This window comes from Chamaea fasciata, unplaced genomic scaffold (assembly GCF_029207755.1).
Source record: "Chamaea fasciata isolate MVZ Bird 193981 ecotype frontalis unplaced genomic scaffold, bChaFas1.0.hap1 SCAF_33, whole genome shotgun sequence".
Lineage (NCBI taxonomy): Eukaryota > Metazoa > Chordata > Aves > Passeriformes > Sylviidae > Chamaea > Chamaea fasciata.
Genome location: NW_027094118.1, coordinates 1,217,233 through 1,237,068, shown reverse-complemented (window position 1 = coordinate 1,237,068; position 19,836 = coordinate 1,217,233). Strand labels below are relative to the sequence as shown.

At 49.2% G+C, this 19,836-nt stretch overlaps 1 protein-coding gene across 1 annotated transcript in view; it reads right to left on the bottom strand.

Moving 5' to 3' along the window:
- The window catches only part of LOC136303406 (zinc finger protein 850-like), a gene marked incomplete at its 3' end in the record, with an annotated part of 388,134 nt that overhangs the window by 340,638 nt on the left and 27,660 nt on the right, over positions 1-19,836 (bottom strand). The gene's annotated exons all lie outside the window — the stretch shown is intronic.

The window sequence follows — 19,836 nt, the reverse complement described above, 5'->3', positions numbered from 1 at the left end:
TGCTGAGGCTGCTCTGGGCTCTGCTGGGCTCAGCCCCAGGCACGGCTGGGCCGGCTCTGCCCTCACATTGCTCTGACAGCTTTGCATCAGACGAGCCCATTCTGAGCCCACCGAGTGAGCTTTCTGCTTTTGCAGGTGAGTGAGACTCTCCTGCAGGCCAAGAGATTGCAGTGAGGGATCCACATCCAATTGGCAAGAACCCAAGCACTCCACAGTTCCAGCTGAACGCCTGGATCTCCACAGGATGTTTTGTCTGCCCCGCTCTTCCTGCCTTTTTTGGCTGGAATCGTGCAACTGCCCTTTCTTCCTCCTCCAGAAGTGCCACAAGTGAGCAAAACCTGGCGAGTGGACGGCGTTCCTAAGGCAGTGCAGTCTGGAGCGGATGGATGAAGAATTGCCCTTCTGCACTTCCCAAGCAGAGCAAAAAGCTGTAAGTGGGACTTTGCGTCTTTAAGAAACCCCTGACAATTTCAAAGGGAATGTGCAGCTCATTCACAGGGTGAGAAGGAAGGTCATCTTGTAAAGGATTTGGGGTTTGGCAAAGTTTAGATTCCCAGTCCTGCTTGGAGCTGGCGGGGCACAAAGCAATTTCCTATTGCTTCAATCACAATTTAAAATAATACTGGAAACAAACCACAAAATCTTTTTTAAAAGGCTGCTGAGGTCAGCAGGATGGATCCATGCCATCAGCACATCTATGGAGTAAATAACGGAGATCTCATTTGAAAAAGTTCAGTTATCTCTTTATCCAAAGCTATAAAGTATTTTTACTACGCTGCACTTGGGTTTTGTTTTTATCTTCCACTTTTTTTCTGTGTTGTTTTTAATTTTCTTTTTTTTTTTTTTTCCTAATAGAAAACTTGTCCTAGGGAAGGAATGTCCTTTGCTGCTGGTTCCCGTGTGGAGCAGCTCCCCAGGCAGAGCCCGGCAGCTCCTGGCCCTGCAGGGCTGAGGCTTTTCCCCGTTGCTGGGCACAGACTGATGGAGCAGCACTGCTGAACACGGGGACACGCAGAGGGAGCAGGAGCAGCTGCCTGTGTCCACCTGCAGCTCCAAGGCCCAAACTCTGAGCAGACAGGGCTGGAAGAGACTGGCAGGCTCCCTGTTTGCTGTGCTGCCCCACTTGTGCCCGGCCCAGCTCTGCGGGAGGCAGAGGGAGAACAAGGGGCAGCTCCGGCCAGCCCCCAGCACAGGAACACCTCCGGCCCCGCGCCTCGGGGCACTGTCAGCACCCGCTGCTCCGGCCACGGCTTCTGCTGGCCCTGACGGCGACAACCAAACTGTGCCTGATCCCCAGGGAGCAGCAGCAGGGCCTGGATCCGATCCCTCAGTCTGGGGCAGGGCTGGACAAACGACCCCCACAGCAGCAGCAGCAGCAGCAGCAGCACATGGAGCTGACTTTGAGCACAGCCCCCGCCACTGTTCCCTCCCGTGGGCAGTGGTGTCACAGCAGCCTGAGGCACCCGGGAGCCCTCAGGGCCCGCAGGGACTTGAGATGGCAGCCCTGGGCTCCTGGGGGTTGTGCAAGGAACAGAGGTGAGGACTCCCTCTCCACGTGGAGCTTCCCGATGGAAAAGGCTGCTGTGAGCAGGCAGCTGCAAGGGCAGAGGAAGGAGGGTCTCGACCCCTGGATCTGTGCCACTTCCACAGTCCTGGGCAGCAGCCACCGAGCCCCGGGGGAACAGAGGGCACAGCAAGAGGGACAAAAGCAGGCAAGGTCAGAGACTGGAGAGAGCCAGACCTGGGAGCAGGAGCAGCTGCTTCATCGCACTCTTGGAGAAAGCTCTCGGCTGTTTCTAAGCGCTGAAAGGCGTGAAGGGCAGAGAGGAGGGGACACCAGACAATGCTCCTGTTTGCACACCCTCCCCTCTCAGTGTCCCAGAAGGAATTGGATGAACTGTATTCTTCTCTCTGAGTCGTCTCGTTCAGCGTGAGCAGCTTAGCACCAGGAGCTGAAGGAGCTGAAGCCTTAGGCCACAAGAGCTGACCAAGAGGGAACTTTTTGACCAAAGTAATGCTGCTAACATGGACCTGACTGAATCCAGCAGATAAAATCATGGAAATACAGAATCCTTTCTGTTGGGAAAGACCTGGGAGCTCATCAAGTCCCAGTGTTAAGCCAGCAGTGTCAAGCCCAGCACTAAAGCCTGAAGTGCCAAGGCCTGGACAAGAGGCCTGACTGAGGCCTGAACAAGCGGCCCTGAGCCAAAGGTGACCTCTCGATGAACCTTCCAGCCAAAGGTTATCTTTGTATCTGCTCGTTAACAAAATAGGCACCGTCATTAGCGTTGTAATAGATGCATCCTCTCCTCAGTGAAACATGTATTGACCTTTCTGTATTTAGAAGCCAGACAAGGCCATGAAGTCTGACATCTGGCCTTGTTCGGGGCTGTAGGGTCAAAGGCAACTCCCCTGGTTCCTCCTTGGGCCCTGGCCAGGCTTTGGGAGAAACCCAAGAGGAGGATGCAACCAGATGTTCCTGCACTAGGAGTGCTGCTGGCAGTGTGTTTATTCAGCACTATCAAAGCTGGGCCCTCTCCCAGCCAGGCTGGAGCCTCAGCTGTGGCTGGAGGCAGCTGCAGGAATTCCCAGTGTCCGGGAGAGGCTCTGCAGTCCTTGGCTGTGACAGCTTCCCCAGCTGCTGTGTGGGTGTGGGTGATGGGAAAGGCTGAGGGTAACTGGTGATGGATCTTTCTCAATCACTGCGGGCAATCCGTGGTAGTGACGGCTGGCTGCATTGCTGAGCTGCTCCTTCTGTGCTCCTTTGCTGCTTTGAACTGTAGTAAATTTCACTGATTCCTTCAGGTGGTGTCTGTGTCCTTGGTGCTGAGCCTGCCCACTGCGAAAACAAAATTGGCATAGCTTGGCCGGATCAGCACAAAATGACACTTTTTAAATCTAAAGGTGAGGAATCAGTCCTATCCGAAATTCCCGGATGGGAAGCCCTTCCCTAGAGTTCTCTGGCTCTGGAGTGGGCTGAGGTGGGAACAGATTTTTGACAGGGGCCACTGTATTAGAGGGTGTAAAGTACCCCACACTGGCTCTGAAATGGCTCACTACTCAGCCTGAGTGGGTACCACAGTGGTCTCTTGAAAAGGAGAGACTTAGATGCCCTAAAAACCCTGGTACAGGAACAACTGGCTCAAGGACACATAGAGCCATCTATGAGCCCTTGGAACACCCCAGTATTTGTTATAAAAAAGAAATCTGCTAAGTGGAGGTTACTCCATGACCTGAGAAAAACCAATTCCACGATGGAGAGAATGGGCACATTGCAGCCTGGTGTGCCATCCATGTCCCACAATGCTGCCTGCCTCCTGGGACATCCTGACTGTGGACTTAAAGGGCTGTTTTTTCACTCTTCCATTACCCCCAGATGATACCCCAAAGTTTGCCTTGACCGTGCCTTCTATTAATAACACTGCACCAGTGCAACGTTACCGATGGAAAGAACTTTCCCAGGGCGTGGGAAACAGCCCCACGATGTGTCAGTGGGGTGTTGCTCAGGTACTCTGATCAGTGAGAGAACAGTTTCCAGGGGCATACTGTTACCATGGCCTGGATGACATTTTGATTGCACCCCAAACCAGAAAAGAACTCTCACTGATTCAGCCAAGCCTGTTGCAAGCGTTCAAACCACTTGGGCTGCAAGTAGCACCAGAGAAAGTGCAGCAGCAACCACCCTGGAAATATTGGGGACTCAAAATAATGAACCAGACCATACAGCCACAAACAATTCCGTTTCCAACCAAAATTCTGACTCTAAACGATGCACAAAAACTCTTGGGTACCATCAACTGGGTCACACCTTACCTAGGACTGACTGACTCTCAACTAGCACCTTTATTTGACCTCCTAAAGGGTGACTCTGAATTAACTTCCCCCAGAAAATTAATCCTAGAGGCAAAAGCTGCTGTTGAAACAGCAGAGCAAGCTATCACCAACAGACAAGTCCACCGGATATGCCCAGAGGTGTGGATCACTGTGTTTATTCTCATTGTTAGTTTTCATCCTACTGGTGTTCTTGGGCAGTGGAATCCACGCTGGCCTGATCCTTTGCACATTCCAGAATGAATGCTTCCACCTCATCAAGCAAAAAAGACGGCACCCACCGTCTTTGAACTAACTGCACAGTTAATTATCAAATGTTGTCGCAGGTGTTTACAGTTGAATGCTACGGATGCTTCAAAAGTTGTCTTGTCTCCGTGACACAAGAGCAATTCTAATGGTGTTTTGCTAACAGTACAGCCTTGCAAAGTGCTTTGCAAGGACACTGGAACGCTTTGGGCACCTGCCCGACGTGTCTGTCCTACCTTACGTCCTGTCCAAGACCACCAGCAGCATTCTCCTGGTGGCCCCTCCACAGACGGTGTGGAGCCGTGTGTGGAACAGTGCTGGAAACAGCTTGTTCACCGACCTCGGGGAGAGCTGGGACTCTTAGAGTGATGGTGCATTTAAGGATTCTGTTTGTTTACAAAATGGTTTTCTGTTTACAGAGTGGTTTTTTCTGTTTACAAATTGTTTTTCTGTTAATTGTTAATCTTGTTAATTCTGTTAATTGGTTTTTCTCAGGGTTTTAAAAGCTGAACGTTTTCTTGTTTTAGTGTTAAGTTGTAGTTTGGAACCATAAGCAGTTAACCTGTAACATGCCAGCCCGGAAGATTGTGATCTCGCCTGACAGCTCCTGGGAGTGAGTGCTGCAGCTCCAGTGGTACATGGGACACATCACTGGCTGAGCAGAATTAAGTTTGTCAAAACCTCCTTCCAATTAAACCCATGCTGTCTTGTGTTACCCTGTCTGCAAAAGGGCCCTTGCAAATGGGATAACAGAAAACAATCTGCATTTTAATAAAAGCAAAGGCAGGAGATGTAGCAGGGTCCAGCTGGTTCACAGCTGGGCATAATGAGTCTGATCATAACAGACCCAACTGGGCTGACCTGGCTTGTTCTAGAAGTCCCCGGGGGAACAAAGAGCTCAGCCAAGCCCAGCCAAGCCCTGGCTGCAGACACACCCCTGGCCAGAGATGTGGGCAGTGCAGAGATTCCCAACCAGTTGGCTTTCCAAGCCCGGGAAATTCAAACTCACCATAAAAGGGAGCTTGGAACAATAAATTGTGGCTGTTGGTCAGAACTCAAGAAGATACTGTGTGGTGTGTCTGTCTCCAACCCACCAGCCTCGTGTTCCACTATGTCTAAATCTGTGTTTCTATCTATATCTCTGTCTTTATATGTGAAACAGTAATGATAATGTGCAGTAATGCTGACAATACTGATTTGCCACCTTTGGCTGCTCAGGGATGTGACACTAAATACCCTACAGAAAAGCATTGGCCACGACTCAAATGTCAGTGCTAAACTTTGTGAGACTGCTTGCAAGGAATAAAGGAGGAAGGGATGAAATTGGCGATTTTTATGGGGTTTGCTGATACTGTGGTGTGGAATGCTTTGTCTGTTACTGTGAAAATACAGTGATTTGGACTGCTGGTGTTTTCAGGTACCAGACTATTCACAAGCTGCAGGATCATCAAACAGACAAAGGGGCAGTTGAAGGAGCAGGTGAAAAAATGGGGAGATGGGAACCTGTCCTGATGGAGAATCCATCCCACAGATGTTCTCCATACCCTTAACAATGGACCCAGTGGGGAAATGGAAACCCCTGGATGTGCACAGCTGCGCCCAGTTTGCGAATACAACCGTGCACAGTGAGACTTTGACTTCTGGGGAAATTGTTCTGGGTGTGATGGCCCCTGACAGGGCCACCCCAGAGGCTGCAGGGCTGGACCTTCATGCATTAGAATTAATTAGGACAAATCAGAAGCAAATGAGAGTTATCAATACCGGAATAGGAACTCAGATTTCTCCGGGACACTGGAGGTTTGAGAACTGCTCACTGGAGCTTGGCCTTGAAAAGCGTTGATGTCATGGGAGAAGGAATTGATGCAGATTGTCAAGGAGAAATCAAAGTCATCCTTTGAAACAATAGTGAACAGAGTGGATTATTTAAGCCTATGGCGTGGCAGCAATTACTGATATTGCAGTTTGAAAAACAGTTGTGCAGAGAGGAGATCCACAGTGTCACTGCGGTCCCCTGGCTCCACAAGGCCCTGCAGGCTCCCAGGGCACCTTTGGTTCTATGGGGCCCGCAGGGTTTAGCTGGCGGGCAGGGTCAGCACCAAAGAGACACGCACCAACTTAAGGAAGCCCAACCCCACCGCGGGGGGACCCGCCTCCCGCCGGGGCTCTGCCGGCACCGCCACCGGGACCCCCAAAAACACCTCCCGGGGACCCCCCATGTCCCCTTGAGGGGCATCTGCGCCTCAGCTCTGGAGCCCTGCCAGATCCAAACATCAAGCTGCCCGGCCCCGACAGAAAAAAGCCCCGGGAGCCATAAATATATTTTCTGTGAGCTCCAAACATCCCTCCCCGCTTCAAAAAAACCGCCCAGGATATTTGGGGCGCGCTCCCCCTCCCCGGTCACCCGCAGGATACGGGGGCGATGGTCCCGGGGCGAAGGAGCTGCAGATCCAGAGAGCAGTGAAGTCACGCAGTGCCTCCTCTGCCGGCTCCAGCTCCTCCATCCCTCCTCTTCCTCCTCCTCTGTCCCTCCTCCTCCTCCTCCTCCTCCTCCGTCCGTGCGGCCGCGGGCCGGGAGCTCTCGGGTGAGCGGGGCCGGGCCGGGACACGATGGGAAAGGGGTGGGTCACCCCCAAACCGAGCTGGGGGCAGCGGAGGTTTGGGGGAACAATGGGAAAGGGGTGAGAGGGGGGGATAGGGGGAGGTGGGACAGCGGGAAGGGAGTTCCCAGTAGGGGTCCCCCAGTAAACCCCAGGACTCCCAAGCCCTGTCCCAGCGCCCACAGTTCCCTCCACAGCCCCGGCTGAGTGGGGGGCTCAGCCCAGGACCCGTCATTGTCTGGGGCTCCCTCGAGTGCAGCAAATGGGAGAGTGCCCCCCAGGGTGGAGTTTTGGGGGTCTCCCCACCATCACGGCTTTAAGAACCCCCGACAGTCAGGCGCCGCTTTAACTCCCCTTGGCAGGGCGACACCACTCCCGTTGATTCCGGTAGTGGAGCCCCCATGGGGGGGTTGGGGGTCCCGGGAGGGTCTGGGGGTCCCGGGGGGGTGTGGGGCTACCTGGGTGATGCCGATGGTGGTGATGAGGACCCCGTGCCAAGTATAAACCTGCTCAAGGGGGCTTGGGGGCGTGTTGGGAGGTCCCATGGGAATTTTGATGTCCTGAGAGGGTTTAGGGGGTTCGTACGGGGCGTTTGCAATCTTGGGGAGTTTTTGGAGGGTCCCAGGGATGTTTTTGGGGTTCCAGGGGAGGTTGGGGTGTCACGGGGAGGTTGGAGGTTCCCAGGGAGGGGCTGGGGGGTACCTGGGCAGGGCAGGTGACAGAGCTGGGACCCCGTGCCGGGTCCGAACCTTCTCACTGGGCAGCGTCAGCGTGTTCAGGGAGATCCTGGGGGACCCCGAGGGTCACCCCAATTCCCAGGGGACCCAAAATACGAAGGGCTCCCCTGAACTCCCTCACCCCTGGATCTGCTGCAGGCAGGGGGACAGCAGCACTCGGCCCCTGCCCCCACTATCATGGGGGGGCTGTGGAAGAAACCAGGGGGGCACAGACAGGTCAGGGTGGAACCCCAGAGTCCTGGAGGAGGGGACATGGGGACAATCCCAGGAATCCCCGTGAGGGGCTTAGGGGGGACCCAGGAGGATTTGGGGGCGGACTGGTGGGGTCATGGGGGGATTTCCAGGAGTCTTGGGAGGGGGGGAAGAACAGGGTGAGCCCCCAGGATGGGTTTGGGCAGAACCGGATTGGAGCTTCCAGACGCTGAATCCGATGAGGAGAATGGCCACGATGGCAGCGATGACGGACACAGCGACCACCAGGGTGAGATTCCTGCTGGATTCCGGCTCTGGGAAGCACGGGATGGTGAGGAGGGGCAGGGGAACCTCCATCCCACTGCGCCACATTCCCAAACTCCCAGGTACCACATTCCACATTCCCCGCCTCAGCCCAGGAGAAGATGCCGGGCTCCGGCATTCCGGGATGCTCCACCCGGCACCGGTGCTGCTCCCGCTCCTCCGGCAGCGCCTCGATCCTGGCCCGGGGGGGGAAGGCGCCGTCACTGTTGGGAATGATCCCGGATTTCATCCCCCTTCATCCAGCTGATCCCCGTGGTGCTGGGGTAACATCTGTACGTGTGGCAGGACAACATCGGGAAACAAAGGTTTACTTAACCGAAACAAAGAAGTGGACAAAGGTGGAAGGGGGAGATAACGCCGGTAAAAGACAAAGCTTGAGGCAGCTGCGTGCTTTTCTTTCTCCGGCGTTCGGGGAGACGCGTGTCTGCCGCTCCTCGAGGATCTCAGCCGCCGCAGAGCACGCTGAGCAGAGAACGGCTGTTGCTGGCTGGAGGAGTTTCACTGTGGCCAAAGGGATCCAGTCCTGGGAAATCTACTATCACCAGTTCAGCCTGAATCCTGAGTTTTCCCGGCCACCTGCGGGAGCTGGTCCAGGCCCTGCCTCGCCTTCGGCTCCTTCGGCGCTGCTCCTCTTGCTGCAGCGTGACCCTGCACCCCCTGCGCTGCCGGGACATCCTGCCCCTGCCTGCCGGGACACCCTGCCATCCCAGCGACCAGCCCGGGACTTTTCCACTGTTTCAGCTTGGTGCTCTGAGGGTCCTGCGGGGACAGCGAAACCAAACTGCCCTGGGTTTTGTGAAACAAAGCCCTCGAGGTTCTTGGTACTGTTGTCGTTTGTCATTAATGCTGTAGTTGTTTGGTGGGGGGGAGTTTTTTGTGTTTGTTTGCTTTGTATTACATACTAGTAGAGAACTGCTATTCCTATTTCCCAAATCTTTGCCAAAGAGCCTCTGATTGTAATTTTACCTGGCAGATACCTGTCTTCCCAAACCAAGACAAGGAGGAAGGACAAATCTCACTCCCTGCGCTTCCAAGGAGTGTATATTGTGTGTTGTATACTCCCTTGGGGTGTTTGCCACCTTTCCTGAGGGTGAACTTGTAGGATTTGTTGCAAACTTATTCACAAGAAATGTTGTGTGTACCTATTAGAGTTTTAGAGTGAGTTAGGGATTTGGCAAAGGTGAATTGTTTAAGTTGAAAATAATTTTTGGGTGTAACAGATCAACCCCTGCATACTACAGATAAAAATACTTGCAAGAACCTTTCCCTTTTTCATTTACCATTATGCACACTGCTTCACTGGAAAAGGCCTCACAGGATGTGTTTGGAGAGGAGCCAGCTTTTCCATTAAACAACAAGGAATATTTGACTTTTGAAAGAAAGAGACAAAAACATGCCATTTTTTTAAATGGCACGTTCTTAGTTATCAGATTAACAACATTTTTGGAGGGGTATTCAAGCAAGTATTAAGCGTAAAACATACAAATAAACGTACTCTTACTTTCAGCAATCCTTTAAGAACTGGAGACTTCTCTTAAAGCAGGATCCCTTTCCTTCTGGGTGGATCACCTTTAGGTATTCCTCCAAACAAGCTGCAGCTGTCCCATGTGACACTGGCAGGGGCAGCTCTGGGCCGTGGTGCTTCCCCAGGATTTTTTGGCGGCTGACTCTTGCTTAGGTAATTTAGTAATTGTGCTGCCACCTTCGGGATCCCCAAAAGGTCTGTCTCCCACATGCCTGCATGTTGCAAGACTCTATTCCATTTCCATATGTTCCTCTTTTCTGTGCATGATTGGTCTTTGGACAGATAAAGGAGGGGTTTTAGCACCTGTTAATGAATTAATTAAATGGTGGATGTACTGATGTAATCTCTACAAAATGATTCTGTTAGATACTTTGGAGACTTCTGTTTTGCTTGTGTGATCTTTACTATTTGAGGGAATCTTTCAAACTCCTGATGGGCCTTGAGTGATTTTTACTTCTTGGACAGACCGTGCTTCTCTTGTCTTTCTACTTGTTGTCCCCTTAATTTTAGCCCCTAGAGGGCTAAACTTTACAGTTTCATTAAATAAATCATAAATGCTTCAGTTTATAAATAATATAGATGTTCATTGTATATTTTTATATAATTTAATTTTGTCCCCTACAGGGCTAAAATTTGGAGGGTGAGTGCTGCTCTTCAGGAAAACCTGGTGATGGAACAAATGAGGCGCAGCTGGCATCAGTCAAGGTTTCAGTTAGACAGAGTGGAAACTCTGCAGTTGGAGCAAGTGCCTTCATCAGAGCAGCAAGTTCCAGAGCTCCTTCACTGTGGCACCTTCAGGCTTGGTGGTAGGAGAACCTGACACAGTGAGTGTAAAGCAACGACACCTGGGCTTGCAGAGTCTGTGGGTGAGTAAAATCTGGTCTAAGTTCTGTTGTTTTACAGAAGAAAAATGTTGTAGCTGATCTGTCAAACACAGTAGACTCCAAGTGAGGGCCTGGCAGTGACTCTGTAAGAAGAAATGGTTTCTAAAACAGGGTAAAAAAGTGGGAGCTGGCTGCTGAAGATTGATAGCAGAGATTGTTTTTGTCTTGGTTGTCGCACTAGTGATTCCACGTGGTATATTTTGATGCTTTTAGTTTAGATTGCTGTACAAGTATGAAGTTAAGGCATTAAAAAAAACCCTCAAATTTGTCTCTTCAACGGGCTCTAGTACAATTACGTGGTAGTAAATGCATCAACAAATATTGGTTTTAGTTATTTTTTGAAATAGCTCTTAAAAAGCATCCCAAATCTTGAGAATTCATTGGAGCCTTCCTTAATTGTTTGGCATTTCAGTGTGTGTAGGCAGTAGAGCATGTGAGCAGCTGTAACCACGTTCGTGCGGTCAGTTTTGCAAATACATGAAAAAACTTGCTCATGGGAGAGTCACAGCCCACTTGTGTTTACAACCTGAGACTGGTACAGTGAGTAAAAACAAGCTGGGATACTTGTAGGAACAGCAAAAACCCAGGAAACCTTGAGAAATCTTTGGAATCAAAATTCTTGTGTGTTTATGGCCAATGCAGTGCTAAGAGAGCCAGGACATGTGGCACGTTAATGTTTGGGTTTGGTTTTTTAGTGTCCACTTAAAATTAGTAACATGGCTCAGATTTTTCCATACAGATCTCTTAGGCACTGGAGGTAGTTAAGTGTGTCATACTAAACACTCTTGGAGTTGAAAATGTTGCTTTGTGTGAGTATTTATATTTTCTGAAACTCAGCTGTGCATGCTTTTTGTTGGCCGTTGAAATGCTGTAACCACAGCTGAATTGAAATTGGTCGGTTCAAAGGAGCTGATACAATTTTATCTGTTTGCTCATCTAACTTAGAGCAAGAAATAGGCACAGACTATGGACTGAGGGATGTTCACTGGTATGTTTGAAAATTTGTGTTTGATAATTGAAGTTAAACATCATGAGAAAACCTCATAAACAGGGGTGAAATTCAACATGTAAAGTGCTTGTTTTCCTTTGTGGCCTTGTGTGAACTGTCTTGCAGATCAAACTTCTAACTCCTTCTATGTGAGTTAGCATTAGCAATAAGTGGCAAAGTCCATCCTGTTGTTAAGAATTTGGATGCTGTGTAGGGTAAATCCACCTTTTCCCCCTATTGTTTGGCCTCTCTTCTTACCATTTCTGTAATCATCAATGATTGAGTAAATCCCCAAGAGCATTTTGTGGTAGTGATGCAACCACACTTGCCATTTTGTGAGTGTGTGATAAATACGTATTAAATGGTACCAAATGAGCTCAGCAGAGATAATAGGTTGTGTGCTTTTCTCTGGAGGCAAGAACACCAGGTGTGGCCTGGTGTTGGGATCGTGGATCACAGGAATCAGTCGATGACCTCAGTTTTAAAACACCAGTCTGGCTGCATTTGGTCTGCTCTGCTCTCATCTGGAATCTCTGCCGTATGTGCAACTACAAACCCTTGGTTTATAAATTTGCTTAAAACATTACAAATCTCATACTGATGTAAGACTGCTCCTGCGAGGAAAGGTTTATTAAAGAAACAAATCTTACGTGAGAAGAGTGCAGAGAAGAGATGCATTTTGCCATAGCTGTATGGCTGAACCTATGGGGGTGGACAGAAATTCTGAATCTTTTCTTCCGGCCCCTGTGTTGGAGGAAGGGTTAGGTTGGAATCCTGCAGTTTTCTAAAGTAGTGTCTTGGAAGAGAGAGGAATGAGTCCCAGGCTGAGCCTTCCTTTAGGAGAGGAACTGCAGGTATCCCGTCATGCCGCGCGCCGCTTTGCGCCTCGGTGTATCCCGTCATGCCCTGCGGCCACGCTTTGCGCCTCGGTGTATCCCGTCATGCCCCGCGGCGCTTTGCGCCTCGGTGTATCCCATCATGCCCCGCGCCGCTTTGCGCCTCGGTGTATCCCGTCATGCCGCGCGCCGCTTTGCGCCTCGGTCTATCCCGTCATGCCCCGCGCCGCTTTGCGCCTCCGTGTATCCCATCATGCCCTGCGGAGCTTTGCGCCTCGGTGTATCCCGTCATGCCCTGCGGTGCTTTGCGCCTCGGTGTATCCCGTCATTCCCTGCGGTGCCACTCTGTGCCCCGGTGTATCCCGTCATGCCCCGCGCTGCCGCTTTGCTCCTCTGCGTACAAATGACGTCACCGGCGTTTATTTCGCCTCTCATTTGCATAAGTTTACATAAGGCTGGCGCCTCGGTGAGGTGGGCGGGTTCTGAGTCACGCCCAGGCCCCTCCCAGTACAAACCAGTAACTCCCAGTCCCTGTGGTCAGTGACGTCATTTGCGTTTATTTGTGCTCTCATTTACATAAGTTTGCATATCGGTGCGGTGGGCGGGGTCAGAGCCGTGTTGGCCCCTCCCACTCCCTCCCAGTAGAACCCAGTAACCCCCAGGCCCCGCCCAGTTTGCCCCGCCCTTGTTGTCGATCTATATAAGGGAAGGGGGCGTGGCCTGATGAGGGGCGTGATCGGTTCACATGTGGGGGAGGGGCAAAGGTTAAACCACGCCCAGAAACCCCGAAACCCACTCCCAGTCCATCCCAGTATAAACCAGTGACCCCCAAACCCACTCCCAGTCCATCCCAGTACAAACCAGTGACCCCCAAACCCACTCCCAGTCCATCCCAGTATAAACCAGTGACCGCAAACCCACTCCCAGTCCATCCCAGTACAAACCAGTGACCCCCAAACCCACTCCCAGTCCATCCCAGTATAAACCAGTGACCGCAAACCCACTCCCAGTCCATCCCAGTACAAACCAGTGACCCCCAAACCCACTCCCAGTCCATCCCAGTAGAAACCAGTGACACCAAACCCACTCCCAGTCCATCCCAGTACAAACCAGTGACCCCAAACCCACTCCCAGTCCATCCCAGTATAAACCAGTGACCCCAAACCCACTCCCAATCCATCCCAGTACAAACCAGTGACCCCAAACCCACTCCCAGTCCATCCCAGTATAAACCAGTGACCGCAAACCCACTCCCAGTCCATCCCAGTACAAACCAGTGACCCCCAAACTCACTCCCAGTCCATCCCAGTATAAACCAGTGCCCTCCAGTCCCCATTCCAGTGCCCTCACGTGTCCGTACTGGTTTGAACTGGGATCTCTCGATGCTCGGCAACCTCCAGGGAGCGGCTCAGGGCCAGGGCCCGGCGCTGGGGGATACTGGGAGTTACTGGTTTATACTGGTTTGTACTGGTTTGTACTGGGTTATACTGGTTTGTACTGGTTTGGGGGTTTTCCTTACTGGTTTGTACTGGGAGGGGCTTTAGGGGTCACTGGGATGAACTGGGATGAACTGGGAAGGGATTTGGGGTGACTGGTTTGTACTGGTTTATACTGGTTTATACTGGTTTGGGGTTTTTCTTTACTGGTTTGTACTGGTTTGTACTGGGAGGGGGTTTGGGGGGTTTTTTGGGATTTTTGGGGAGAATTTGGGGGATTTTGGGGATCTAAAAATTCCAATTTTTAGTGGGAATTTTGGGGTCATTTTCTGGGATTTTGGGGCTCTGAAATCCTGATTTTTAATGGGAATTTTTGGGGTGAATTTTTGGCGTTTTGGGTGGGAATTTTGGGGAGAATTTGAGGGATTTTGGGGCTTCAAAAAACCCCATTTTTCAGTCGGAATTTTGGGGTCATTTTTTTGGATTTTGGGGCTCTGAAATCCTGATTTTTAGTGGGAATTTTTGGGTCATTTTTAGGGCATTTTCGGTGAATTTTGGGGGATTTCGGAGCTCTAAAAGTTCCAATTTTTAGTGGGAATTTTGGGGTGAATTTTGGGGGATTTTGGGGCTTTAAAAATCTCAATTTTGGGAGGGAATTTTGGAGTAAATTTTTGGGATTTTGGGTGGAAATTTTGGGGTGAATTTTTGGGGATTTTGGGGCTCTGAAAATCCCAATTTTTAGTGGGAATTTTGGGGTTTTTTGAGGGATTTTAGGTGGGGATTTTGGGGTGAATTTTTGGGATTTTGGGTGGAAATTTTGGGGGTTTTGGAACTTCAAAAATTCCAATTTTGGGGTGAATTTTGGGGATTTTTGAGGCTCTAAAAATCCCAATTTTCAGCGGGAATTTTGGGGTAAAATTGAGGGATTTTCAGGCTTCAAAATTTTCAGTTTTCAGTGGAAATTTTCGGGTCATTTTTTGGGATTTTGGGTGGAAATTTTGGGGTGAATTTTTTGGATTTTTTGGGATCGAAAAATTTTAATTAAAATAGTCAAATAATTAATTATTTAATTATTTTAATTAAAATTAAATAAAATTAAATTTCAAAAAATTTTCAGCTCGCCGGTTTTTGTTGTTGTTGTTTTGCTGTCGCCGCGGGTTTTTTTTTTTTTGTTTGTTTGTGGGAGTTTGAGGCGGTTTTTGGGAAAATTTTTCCCCTCAGGTTTTGCCGATTTGGGGATTTTTTTTCTTTTTAAAGCGATTTTTTTCCCCAAAAAATTTCGTTTTTCCCTCTAAAATCCCCATTTTCCCCCCTAAAATCTCCCTTTTTTCCCCAAAATCTCCATTTTCCCCCCAAATTTCCGTCTTATCCGGCAAAACCCCCCGCGCGCCGCCATCTTGTACGGCAACCCCGAGCGGCCAAACCACCCCAAACCCGACAAATTTTCCCATTTCCCAACCAAAATCTCCATTATTCTCTCTAAAATTTCTTTTTTTTCCCTTAAATCCCATTTTTTTCCCCAAATCTCCATTTTCTTCGTTTTTGTACGGCAAAAAAACCCCGCGCGCCGCCATCTTGTACGGTAAGATCCTCAGGGCGCCGCCATTTTGCCGCCCGCTCCTCACCCCTCACACCGCGCCGCCATTTTGTACGGCATCCCCCAGCGGTCAAACCACCCCAAAACTCCCTAAATTTTGCCCTTTCCCCCCCAAATTTAGAGTCGGAGATTTCCATTTTTATCTCTAAAATCCACTTTTCCCCCCAAATCCCCCCTTTTCCACCCAAATCTCCATTTTCTCCATTTTGTACGGCACGATCCTCAAGACGCCGCCATTCTGTCGCCCTCACGTCTCCATCAAACAGCGCCGCCATTTCGTACGGCAACCCCCAGCGGCCAAACCGCCCCAAAACCTCCCGATTTTATCCGTTTTTTCTCCAAATTTAGAATCGGAAAATCCAATTTTTATCTCTAAAATCCCCTTTTCCCCCGAAATCCCCTTTTTCCCTCCCAAATCCCTGTTTTCTCTATTCTGTACGGCGAAATCTCCGAGCCGCCATTTTGTCGCCCACACACCGCGCCGCCATTTTGTATGGCAAGCCCCGGAGGCCAAACCGCCCCAAAACCTCCCGATTTTATCCGTTTTTTGCCCCAAAAAACGAGTCGGATATTTCCGTTTTTTAATTCTTTTGAATTTTTCAGGATCCCCCCTCAGCCCAACGTGTCTTTCCAGGGTCTTTTCGGGGTGTCTGAGGGCGCGGCCGGAGCGGCCCCGGGGGAGCTCAGCGGGTTTTGAGCGAAGGTTTGCCGGAGAGGGCCTGATTAACCAAACAAAAAAACCCCGAAATAAATAAAAATGTAAAAATATCATTCTGGGGAGGGATTCCCCCTCCCCCCAAATTTTTTGGGGTTTTTTTTGGGGGGGGTTTTTTTGGTCACCTTTGGCTGCCAGCTGCAGGTGGTTCCGGAGGCGCCAGCGGCGCTGATCGGCCTCGTGCGTGGCCTTGGCAAATGAGGAGAAGGGGGAAGGAGGCAGCTCTTAGGAACAGAATTATTCCTTTTATCCTCTCTATGCCTGTTTAAGTACTGCCTTCCCTTAGGGGGATAACTCAAGCAAACACCTGTTGGATGCCATTGTGTTTTCAGGGATGATTTAGGGATGGCTGCCCATTTCTAGTGATCCTGTTCAGAAGTGGTTTAAAATGTACAGTAGTGTAGGCAGAAAGTCAAGCTAGAGCTGCTGTGACAGTGCTTCCATCATCTGTCAGCATCCTGAGTGTTGTGAGCTAAACCTGAAATTTGATTTGAACTGCCTGATATCTGCCAAGGGGCAGGATATCATTGCTGGAGAGAAATCCTCTCATCTTCCGCGACTCCATCCCCAGTCAGATGGAAGAACAGGTTGGTATCCAGAGGTGAATGGCGCTGGACCTTTACGGGGCACAGAAATCATCCATATCCCCATGCTTTTAAGGAAAAGGATTCTGAGCAGAGGGCCCTTTGGCTCTGCGGCAGAAACTGTTTGGAAAAAGTTGCTTTAATAATAAGATTCTGACTGAAGAGTTTTGCAGAGGATGGTTTGCTTATTGAAATGGTCAAGCGGTCGTTCTGGTATTTGGACACCAGGTTACAAAAAGAGGAAAACTACTGTATCGGTGTACACGAAGTGAATGAAAAAGTAGATTAAAGGAAAAGTTCAGAAGCCAAAGCTGGAGAGAGGTTCAGAGTAACCCAAAATTGCCATCCAAGATCTTGGGGAGGAGGGTTGTAACCTTTCTGAGGTATTACTGTGCGTGTACTCCCTAACGAATACATTGGGTGTGTTAGACCAAAGCAGACAATTAATTTTTAACACAGAAGGACTTTGAGGACAACTCTGACACCCAGAGGAAAGAAAAGGCTTAATGGAAAGTTTCCATCTTCGAATCACTGCTAAAGTAGAAGTGCTGTTTTGTTAGTGGAAAATGTCAGTGAAATTTAAAATAATTGTGTATTCCTGAGAGGTGATTTACTACAGTAAATCCCCTTTGTGGAATAGTTAAGTCACAACTGAAATTTGGTGCTGTGCAGTAGTCCATTGTTCTGGTACTTAAACTCTTTAGGGAACAGTCCCCATAAGGGGTAATGATTTGCTGGTGGCCAAGAAATGTATTTTCTGTATGATCCAGGTGGAGAAGTAAAGGAAGAAATGCTGTGAAATAGACACATTTTTTGTACACCTGAAAAGAGACTTGGATGTGATATGCAGGCAGATATCAGCTTTAAATTAGATGTAGTCAATGTTAATGGTATTAACATAGAGATCTTTATCAGCAGAGGTGTATTCAGGCTTCTTCTATTTTCCTGTCCATTTGCTTCAGTGTAGCAGTGTGAGATGAAAGCCCAAGGCTTTGCAGACTGGCTCCTCATTTGTGCCCCTGTTTGAGGCAGGGAACAGGTAGACCTGAGAAACAGTGAGAATGCCAGCACAGGGGCTCCTGCTGCACGTGCTGATGCGTCCCTTGTGTGGGATGGAGACTGCCCACTTGGTTTGAGGATTTGCTTCCAGGCACCTGATTTCTCTGAGATGGTGTCATTTTCTCTGTAAATGTGCCTCTATGGCTGTAGCTGCCAACAGTTTAGTCTGAACAGTATTCATCGGTTTGATTGTTTCCTGCTCCCTCTGACTTTGTGGTGCACAAGTCGACCTAAATGTCTCAATAATGAATTATTGCTGGGTAATTAATCAGCTTCCCCTGCTTTAGACAGTTGCCTCCTAGAACTTACCATTATTCACCTCCATCAGCCAAGACATACAGACATTAATTGCCTCATAATATTGTCAGGAAGATGTCAGGTAGTACTGACAGGGTGTGAGTGCGTCTCTTTGATCTAAGCAAATTTTGTTAGTGTTTTGCCCCTAATCTCATTCTACACATTTATCTTGCCAGTGCCACGAGCTGGACTGAGGACACATCATCAGGGTGCAGTCAGGAGCAATCTGTCCAAATGAACAGTGATTTCAGATTTGCAATGGGAAGTGAGTAATTCCCCAGCAGGTAAGTCACAAAACCAGTTACTGACAGCTGGGACAGTGGAAATTCTCCTTGCAGTGGCCTTGTTTTAAACACCAAGATGAAAATATAATGCATGCTTAGAAGGTGCAAACAATGTCTAGTCTCATTTCACTCAGTGAAATTTGCTCAGCTTCATCTTGGAGCACTGGAGATATTTTAGTATTTCAAAGTGTATCAAACTATTTGCCCAGTATTTGGAAAAGCTACTCAGATTTAGTGGAAATGTTTCTATTTCAGACCCAAACCACTTTGATATTTGTTAATTTTATTAGTGTATTGAAGTTCATTGACACTGGGAAAAGTGATCCTGTTTCTTCAATTGATAACACCACAGGAATTGCCTTTTTATTAATCTTTATTTGGATGCCTCCCTGTCCCTATGGAACAATGGGGTTGAAGATGCAGTGAGGTAGAACACTGGAAGGAAAAGGCCAGGCTAAATATTCCTTGAAATAAATAGGTCTCTTTCCCTTGACTTCAAAGGAAAAAAAACCAACCTAATTAAATACAATTGAGAGGAAGAGGAAAAAAATGAGAACCTTTGATTTGAACACACTTTGGAGCAGAGCATGGAGAGATAGGAGAATGATCTCTGTGAGATGAATAAGTTGCCTCTCCTGCTGCATTTGTTTTGGGGTGGGTGAATCATTTCTTGAGGATTCTGTTTTTAAAAGTTGGATTTGACTTGGTTGATATTCCTTTCAGCATCTAGATTTTCTATTTTGGCTTGTATTTTTCATACAAGAACCATGTTGTTAGAGCAGATAGCTGGTCCTGCAGTACAGGCAGATCTCATAAGGGTAGGAGGATAAGGAAATACACCGGAAAGGACAATATTGAAGATTTTATCAAGTTTGACCTCCCGGCAGTTGAAGCAAGTTGACCCTCAAGGTCTTGTGGGAGCTGTTTCAAGTGAAGAGAGCACGAGTCACAAACACAGTGAAGTTCTCTGACTGATTCTAAACAGGGTAAAGAATTAGCCCCTTCACCATCACGCCTGGATTTTTACCTGGGGAGAATATCTATGGAAAAAGATTGTGGCTGTTGTGAAGGAATAATGTCCAAGGCAGCCGAAAATCTGCGTTGGCTGATGTGTTGTGTGTCCTCCCTCCTCCCAGTGTTTTCAGTCAGTGTGTCAGAGCCTTTCCTGGCATGTGAGACATTCCTTGAAGTGTTGAAATGGTTCCTTGGGACTCCCTCACTCTTGGCAAAAAAAGTAGGAGGAGTGTTGGGGGTTAGGTTTGTTCCTTCTTTCTCTAAAGAATTTTTTCCCCACACGTTACCAAGGAGACCAAGTGTTGGATACTTGAGAGTACTTAACCGAAACAAAGAGGTGGACAAAGGTGGAAGGGGGAGATAACGCCGGTAAAAGACAAAGCTTGAGGCAGCTGCGGGCTTTTCTTTCTCCGGCGTTCGGGGAGACGCGTGTCTGCCGCTCCTCGAGGATCTCAGCCGCCGCAGAGCACGCCGAGCGGAGAACGGCTGTTGCTGGCTGGAGGAGTTTCACTGTGGCCAAAGGGATCCAGTCCTGGGAAATCTACTATCACCAGTTCAGCCTGAATCCTGAGTTTTCCCGGCCACCTGAGGGAGCTGGTCCAGGCCCTGCCTCGCCTTCGGCTCCTTCGGCGCTGCTCCTCTTGCTGCAGCGTGACCCTGCACCCCCTGCGCTGCCGGGACATCCTGCCC